At 43.9% G+C, this 7,776-nt stretch overlaps 1 non-coding gene across 1 annotated transcript; it reads right to left on the minus strand.

Moving 5' to 3' along the window:
- Positions 1–1,300: 1,300 nt before the first annotated feature.
- Trnas-aga11 (transfer RNA serine (anticodon AGA) 11) lies at positions 1,301–1,381 on the minus strand. The gene has a single exon. It is a non-coding gene; the product is annotated as a tRNA-Ser (tRNA).
- Between the last annotated feature and the right edge of the window lie 6,395 nt (positions 1,382–7,776).

Raw genomic sequence — 7,776 nt, forward strand, 5'->3', positions numbered from 1 at the left:
AGTCTGAGTGCTGGGAGGCAGAGAAGTGCAGGTCCCCGGCACTCACTGGGTAGCCAGGCTAGCCCAACCAGCAAACTCCAAGTCAGTGAGAGAACGCCACTTTGGCAATTAAAACAAAGTTGAAAAATCTGGCACGGCGGTACGTGCCTATGACCCTAGCACACAGGAGTCACAGACAAGAAGGCTGTTGCGAATTTGATTTGGGGCTACATAACAAAACCTTGTCTCAAAAAATAAACAAAACCAGCTAAGTCAGCTGCTGTGTGCCTGTAACACCAGCCCTCAGGAGATGGAGGCAGGAGAACTAGGAGTTCAAAGTCAGTCTCAGCTCTGTAGTGAGCTTTGAGGCTGGCATTGACTTTACGAGAATATGTGTCAACACAGCAAAGCGGAAACACAACAACAAAACACTTATCATTTGAATGCTCTTGGATGGGCGTGAAGGGGCACATAGGTGTGATACAATCTGCCAGCTTTATCTGGACACCAAATTTGAATGTCCCTAGAATAAGCTTAGCGGTGATAAGGAAACCTGCCACTGTCTTTGGATCTCCTTTTCACATTTTAAAGGAACTTTGCATTCTTGGGGGGGGTGGGGGAGGAGTGGCAACAGCTGGTGTTTATTGTTCATGAGCTCTGAGCTTCCCTGCTCCCGACGCTCTCCCCCACCCCCACTGCTGCCTGAGGAGCTAGACTTGTAGTTACTAATTTAACTACTGCAGCCAGTTTCCCAAACAGAAACCCATCGATCTTTATCGAGGCAGGTGAGAGCACACTAAGTGCAGGAGGACTCTATCATCTGTCCAGTGGTGCATAATAAAATCACGGCAGAATTTAAAAGGACATTTTTCAGGATATACGGGACAAGGTGACGTGTTTCAAAATGACATTTTCAACCTCGTAAGTCATACAGTTTGGCTACACTCATCCTCTCTTACTCCTTCCTGTTTTTTTTCTCCTCCTGCTAATCCCCTCCTCAAATCGCCTCTCTTAAACTCTCACGTCACGTGTACATCTACGTCCTCCATATCTGTGTATGACTACCTACATCTTTGGGTCTGGTCAAATCTAGGTTCGGCATATGAGAGAATGCATACAATGTTTGTTTCTCGGAGCCTGGTTTATTTTGCTTAGTACAGGAAGCTCCAACTCTATTTTACTTTAGACGGCTTGGGTTTTGTTCTTTTTTTTTCTTTCTGTGTGTGTGTGTGTGTGTGTGTGTGTGTGTGTGTGTGTGTGTGTGTGTCTGAATACATAAAACCCCATCTTCTTTTTTTTTTTTTTCTTTTTTTTTTCTTTTTTTCGGAGCTGGGGATCGAACCCAGGACCTTGTGCTTTCTAGGCAAGCGCTCTACCACTGAGCTAAATCCCCAACCCCAAAACCCCATCTTCTTAAATGATTCTGCTGTGGATGGGCATCGAGGCGGTGCCTGAACTTGGCTGTCCTGAACAATGCCCCCAGGAAACAAGGATGCGCACAGCTCTCTGTGACTGGCCGGCTTGGAGTCACGTGGGTATACTCCCAGGGGATGGATGGTTTAGCTGGGTCCTGAGGCAGTGCTTGTTCACAGTGGTGCAACCGGTTTACCTTCCCACCCGCTGTGTGCAAAGGTTCCACCTCCCAATCCCCCCCTGCTCCCCCCCCCCCCAGGGTCCAGTTTAATCCCTCTACATGTTTGTCAAACCTGTTGTTTTCCAGTGCATGGTTTGGGAATCTTTACCAAGAATCAGAGAGCGGTGGAGACACTGTGGATTTATTTCCAAGTCTCTGTTTATATTTTATTGCTCCGTGTGTCTGTTTTGTGCCTGTGCTGTGCTGCTTGTGTTACTATGGCTTTGTCATATAGTTTGAAGTCAGATGCCTCCAGCGTTGTTCTTTTTGGTCAAGATTACTTTTGGCTCTTCCTGGTCATTTCCACTTCCATGTAAATTTTAAGACCCCCCCCCCCATTTCTAGAGGAACGCCAATAGAATTTTTATGAGGATTGCCTAAAATCTACAAGTTGCTTTGGGTCATCTAGCCAGTTTTCACAATATCAATTGCTGTTCTGTGAGCCATGGGAGGGCTCTCTGTCCTTTAGTGCCTTCTTTAGTTTCTTGTTTGGTGTTTAAGGATTTCAATATAGAGGTCTCATGCCTTCATAAGTTGTTTTGTGTTTTTGTTTGTTCATCTTTTAGAGGCATTGTGAATGGGATTGTTTCCCTGACTTCTCTCTCAACATGATCATTATTGCTATACAGAAAAGCTACCGGGTTTTGTGTGTTGACTTTGTGTCCTGCTCCTTTGCCGTAGGTGTTTAAGTGCTTCCAGTGTTGGTAGTAAGGTTTTAAAGTACAGGATGACATCGGCAGCACTCAGGAATGATTTGACTTTGGTCTTTCCTGCTTGCATTCCTTTGAGTTCTTTGTCTTGCTTCTTTCTGGTTAAGACTTAAAGGATTCTACTGAATAAGCTCTATACTGAATCAGCTGCCACATACTGAATAAGAGAGGTCCCTGAGTCACAGACCTAATTTTAGAAGAAACACTGAGTTTTTCTATCTCAGTTTAATGTCAGCTCTTAGGTGACATTGTGACACCTAAGACATTATACTGTCATATAACACCAGAGCTCCTAGACCAGCCTTTATTATGTTGAAGTATGTTTCTTCTATGTGCAGTTTCTTCAGGATCTCCTTTATCATAAAAAAAGATATTGAACTTTTAACGGCACTTTCAGTGTCTCTTGAAGTAGATTTGTGATTTCCAACCTTGAGTCTATTTATTTACTTGTGCACTTATTGGTTTGTGTATGTTAGACCATCTGTATGTCTGCCTGGGGTGAAGCTACCTCACAGGTCACATCATATGATCTTCTTAATGTGTCATTGAGGTCGATAATCTCACCTCTTAACCACTGGCTTTGAATCGCCACCGACAGAAGACGTGATCTCTGCTCTTTGCCTACCATCGCCCCTCCAAGAATACCAAACAAATACCCACTTAGTGCCCAGTACGTACCCCCAAACTGCTCTCTTACTGTGGGTTACCGTAGAGTGGGGAAGCACCATCTGCTTTACAAAATCTCCACTCTTTACCAAGAAGGCTTAAAAACCAAAAAGTGTTTTAGCTAGTACAGTGTCTCCTTCTAGGAGAGGAAAGCTTGTGTTGGTCTAAATGCCCCGAATCCTTGGTAAGCACAGGCAAAGAGGAGGGCTGTGAACATTCTCAGCCTTTGGGGCTCACCCATCCTCCCCACTGTCTCTCCTCCTCAACCCACTTCTGGGTTGCACCCCAGTTCTTGGCTATGATGCTCTAGTAGGAGGACTTGCTTAAGCTCAAAGGAAAATGTAAATATCTCAAGTGTAAAAGAACCCAGGTTCTTAGTCACTTTATTTATCTTTTATCCTGATTATTTTCTTTTCCAACCAAAGTGGGTAACTGAAAATTAGCATATATCCACAGGAGGTGTTCTCTACTGTTTCTGGAACAGCTGTGATTAAACAGGGGGTTCATGATGCAGCTTCTACGTTTAAATTGACTAGACAGAAGCTGCCTCCCACTAGGGACCTAATCATTCTTTTATCTTTTCATGGAATTGAATGAACAAAATAAAGGGGATCCTGGGTGAATCTTTTTGGGAACGAGAAAAAAAGTGCTAGTTTGTATTGTTTGAAGAATAGATTTAATGTCAAGTGCATTAATATAACATAGGAGGAAGCTATAGTTCCTTGGAAGCCCCCAGGACTATGGGATAGGATGCATACCTAGCAGAAGACTATCTCCTCTCCAGTGCCGTACCTGCAAGGCAGGAGAGATATGTAGAACGATGCAATGATAAATCACCCGACTGCATCCAGATTGATCCAGACATAGTCCTGTGTGCTCTATGATAGTGTGTCTCACAGGAAGATTACAGACAAAAGTAACAGTAACTGAGCAGCTTCTCAGGAAAGATATGATGATGCCAAGGTCAGATGGCACACTATGTCGGTCTAGGATCGGGTCCTATCCCTGCCATTCACCAAGACACTCTGTAACATCAGGGACGTAGCCTCACTGTCCTTGCTAGAAGATGAGGTACATCTAATCGATGCTCCAAGAAACTGTTTTGAACACTTGGGCTTTCTTTCAGATCTCCTGTACCCTTTAGTGAGGACATACTGGAAATGACCTGATAATACAGCCACTGTGACATATCCTCTAAGTGTTCATTTGTTAAAACCACAACCACTGGGCCAGCGAGGCAGCTCAGTCAGTAAAAGTGCTTGCTGCCAAGTCTGATGCCCTGAGCTTAACCCTCAGGATGCACATGATGTAAGGAGAGGACCAATTCCTGCCAGTCGTTCTCTAACCTTCACACAACACACGCATGTACACATATATACACAGTTTTAAAAAATGTTTTTAAAGACTACAACTATTTTACACATTTCAAAAAGTTTTTGGATAGATTATGTACCATGGCTACCTCTATGGTGCCATATATATTAAACTAGGGGTCTAAATCTGTCTGCCTATGTCTACCCTGAAGCTCCAACTGTGCACTTGATTATCTGAGGAGATCAAGGCATCTCTGTTCAACACCAGAAAACATGCGCCTGAGAGGACTTTTAAATATGAAACAATGACTCTTTGCAACCCGTAGTCTTCTACAAAACCCAGAGGAAGCTTCTAACATATTCATTCACTTACTTATCTACTGTTCATATACAATATTTACATTTGCAAAGTGCCCTACAGAGTAACTTGATGGGGAGACATTTCTAACAGGGTGTACACTTGTCTTCTCTCTTACATTAATTTATTCTTTTGATTTCTGTAATATGCTCTACACACTTGGTCTTCTGAGATCATGTACAATGGTAATGCGTTTAAAATAATATTAATAAAAGATTGTTTTGTGTCACTCTTAGGGAAGGCTGACTCAAGGATGTACAGCTCTATCCTTCATAAGCATTATGTAAGACAGTGCAACACCATTCCCAGAGCAATGTCTAGAACAACAGCCTTGTTCCATTTTGAAATATATTTACCCTCCCCCCTCCAAGTTAGTTTTCTTTGCTCTTTTCTTTTGGGGTGCTGAAGTGCTCAACACTTTTGATAATGGACAGCCTCTGATTAACCTTTCTACTTCCTTTTTTCTTTGTCATCCCCCCCTTCCTCTAACCCCTATCCTTTCTTTTCTGTTCAGAGCAGGGAGTCCCAGGCTTGGGTGATAATAGCTAAAAACCATATAAGCCAATAGCTTGTCACTTTTCAAGCAACTGTAGCATGTTTCACAGTGTGCCTTTGCCTGCATGTTTTCAGTGTACAGTGCTCAGTGTCTGCCTTCATGCTGTCTCTTCAGTGAGTCAGACTTGCTATGAAGTTCATGGCAAACAAGGGCGGAGGCCAAGGCTGCTGATTGGATACCTTATGGGATCCCAACATGATTCTGTGTAATTAGTAGCTTTAAAAAGCTACTTCTCTCAAAAAGTCCTGGAAGTCAAGTGCTTCTCAGCCCGGGGCACATGGAACTGACTGTGAAGCACATTACCACAAACCTACTGAACCTGAGGTGAGGGGGAGAGAGGTAGGTGGGCTGGGTGGGCCAGATGAGCCAGGACTGAGAACCAGTGGGTCAGGAAGGCTCCCATGTGGCCTCTGTATATATAGAAGTGCCTTACTTTTACAGAAGTCATCAGTCCCTGCTGTCCCCAGCTTTAGGCCCCCAAGTCTCACCTAACTCCAGCTGACCTTAAACAGATACCAATTTGTCAATGTTTTCTGGACCTGGTTTGGTTGTCCATATGGATGGACAGCATCCATACAGCCTTATGGTGCAATGAGAAGTCCAAGTCCCACCAGGAAGATGAGGTCCTTGCTACTGGTTTCTATGAATCGCTGAGCACTGAGCGGCATACCGACAAGCTGACACCCAATGAGCGAGAAGTCATCACTGTGTCGTACAGGGTCCATTATTACTGCTGTTTTCACGTTCCATGGACCAAGTAGGTCCAAGTTCCCCTGAGAACCTACATCCTTGATAAAAGACATTTCTCAGAAAATTCAGCTGCTGTCTCCTGTCTCAAGTTCCTAAATGCACTCCTAGAGTCTTTGCCCAATACCTCAGTGTCTGTCCAGAGCCCGGCTACTGACTGCTCGCACCTGTAGGTCAAGATCTTGCTCTTCACATGGGAGCTGTTAGTTGTGTCCCTGCTTCCAACAGGTCTAACCACACAACACTGAGCAGTCTCCCTCCAGAGTCATCCCAGCCTGGAAACTGTTGTCATCGAGTCAATAGTGAGGTCACTTTCCTTGGGCGTGAGCCCCTTCATAAACCATTTGACCACCCTTCAATTCAGAGAAATCAAACCTTCTTCCCCTTCAGGAAGAGGCCAGGCAAGGCTCATAGCAGGAGGCCTGAATACAAAGGATGGGTGGAGAATAGGGACCATTTTCTCAATCAGTCAACCTCAGTGAGAAAACCAATGATCTACTCATTGGGCATTTGTGGGAAAGGAGCAAACTGTGAAGGAACACCAGCTTTTCAGGAGTTCACTCTGATCTGATGTGAAAAGAGGTGTCTGGTGCCAAATTAAGTCATTTCACCAGAAAGCACCCGAGTTTTGGCCATTTGGATGCAAGACTAGGCTCACATAGGTTCCACCAAAGCCTGGTGACCCATTCACAAAACTGAATGCTCCTAGGAGGCAAATGGGGCTGCAGCTAAGGGCCCTGGGCTGCTGAGAGCCTCTCTGGACTACCTACCTGAGGCAGGGACTCCTTTCTCCAGGTCTCCTCAAGGCACCAGAGCGGACTGAAGAGAAAGTGGCTATGCCATACAGCTCTCCCCCTTGGAAGCAGTGACAAGCTACCATCCCCACACAGTGAAGAGTTGACATCATGTTGAGATGGTAAACTTCCAAGGGTCATGGAATCCCACATCTGTCTGTGACAAAACTAAATGTAATCATTGGTCTTCTCATTGGGCATGAAGTTCGGGAGAAATATTGAGCCAGGGAGCACTGGGTATTGCTTTTTACTGCAGCAGAGACTGGCCTAGCCTGACGACCTGAAGGCTGGATAGATGGCTCAGTAGTCAGAACACTTGCCCTGCAAGCATGAGGATCATAGTTCAGATTCCTCAGATTCTATATAAAATGACAGGCAGGAGTAGTGGCCTTCCTGTTAATTTCCATCTCAGAAGGCAGAACTGGAGATAACCAGAGCAAGCTGGCTAGCCTGAAGGGCAAGCTCTGGGCTTCACTGAGAGACCGTGTCTCAATAGACAGTGTGGAGGAGGAAAGGAGAAGGATTCTTGACATCAGCCTTGGGCCTCGACATGTACTCATACATAGGCAAACATGCCAAGACATACATGCAAACATGGCTGCGTACATGCACATAATACACACATGAAATGGGAAAAGAGGGAAAACTTTACTGATAAAGTAGAGGAAAGCTAATTTTTTGTTACTAAAGGAAGAATGATTATGTACAATAAGATATATTATTTATGTGTGACATATCCTAGTACTATGTATACTACAGAATAATATGTATATGCATATACATACATGTGTATATATACATACATATACATATATATGTATATACATATATGTGTATATATACACATATATACATACATATGCACATACATATATACATGGTATATATACATATATATATATTCTATACTGTGTGCCGCAGTATTCTATCAGTATACATATAGGACATACAATACTCTCCACTATTTAAGGACACTCTTCTTAGATAGCCTTTAAGATATGGTGATTGGCTTCCCCGGAA

This window comes from Rattus norvegicus, chromosome 19, assembly GCF_021556685.1.
Source record: "Rattus norvegicus strain SHRSP/BbbUtx chromosome 19, alternate assembly SHRSP_T2T, whole genome shotgun sequence".
Taxonomy (NCBI): Eukaryota; Metazoa; Chordata; class Mammalia; order Rodentia; family Muridae; genus Rattus; species Rattus norvegicus.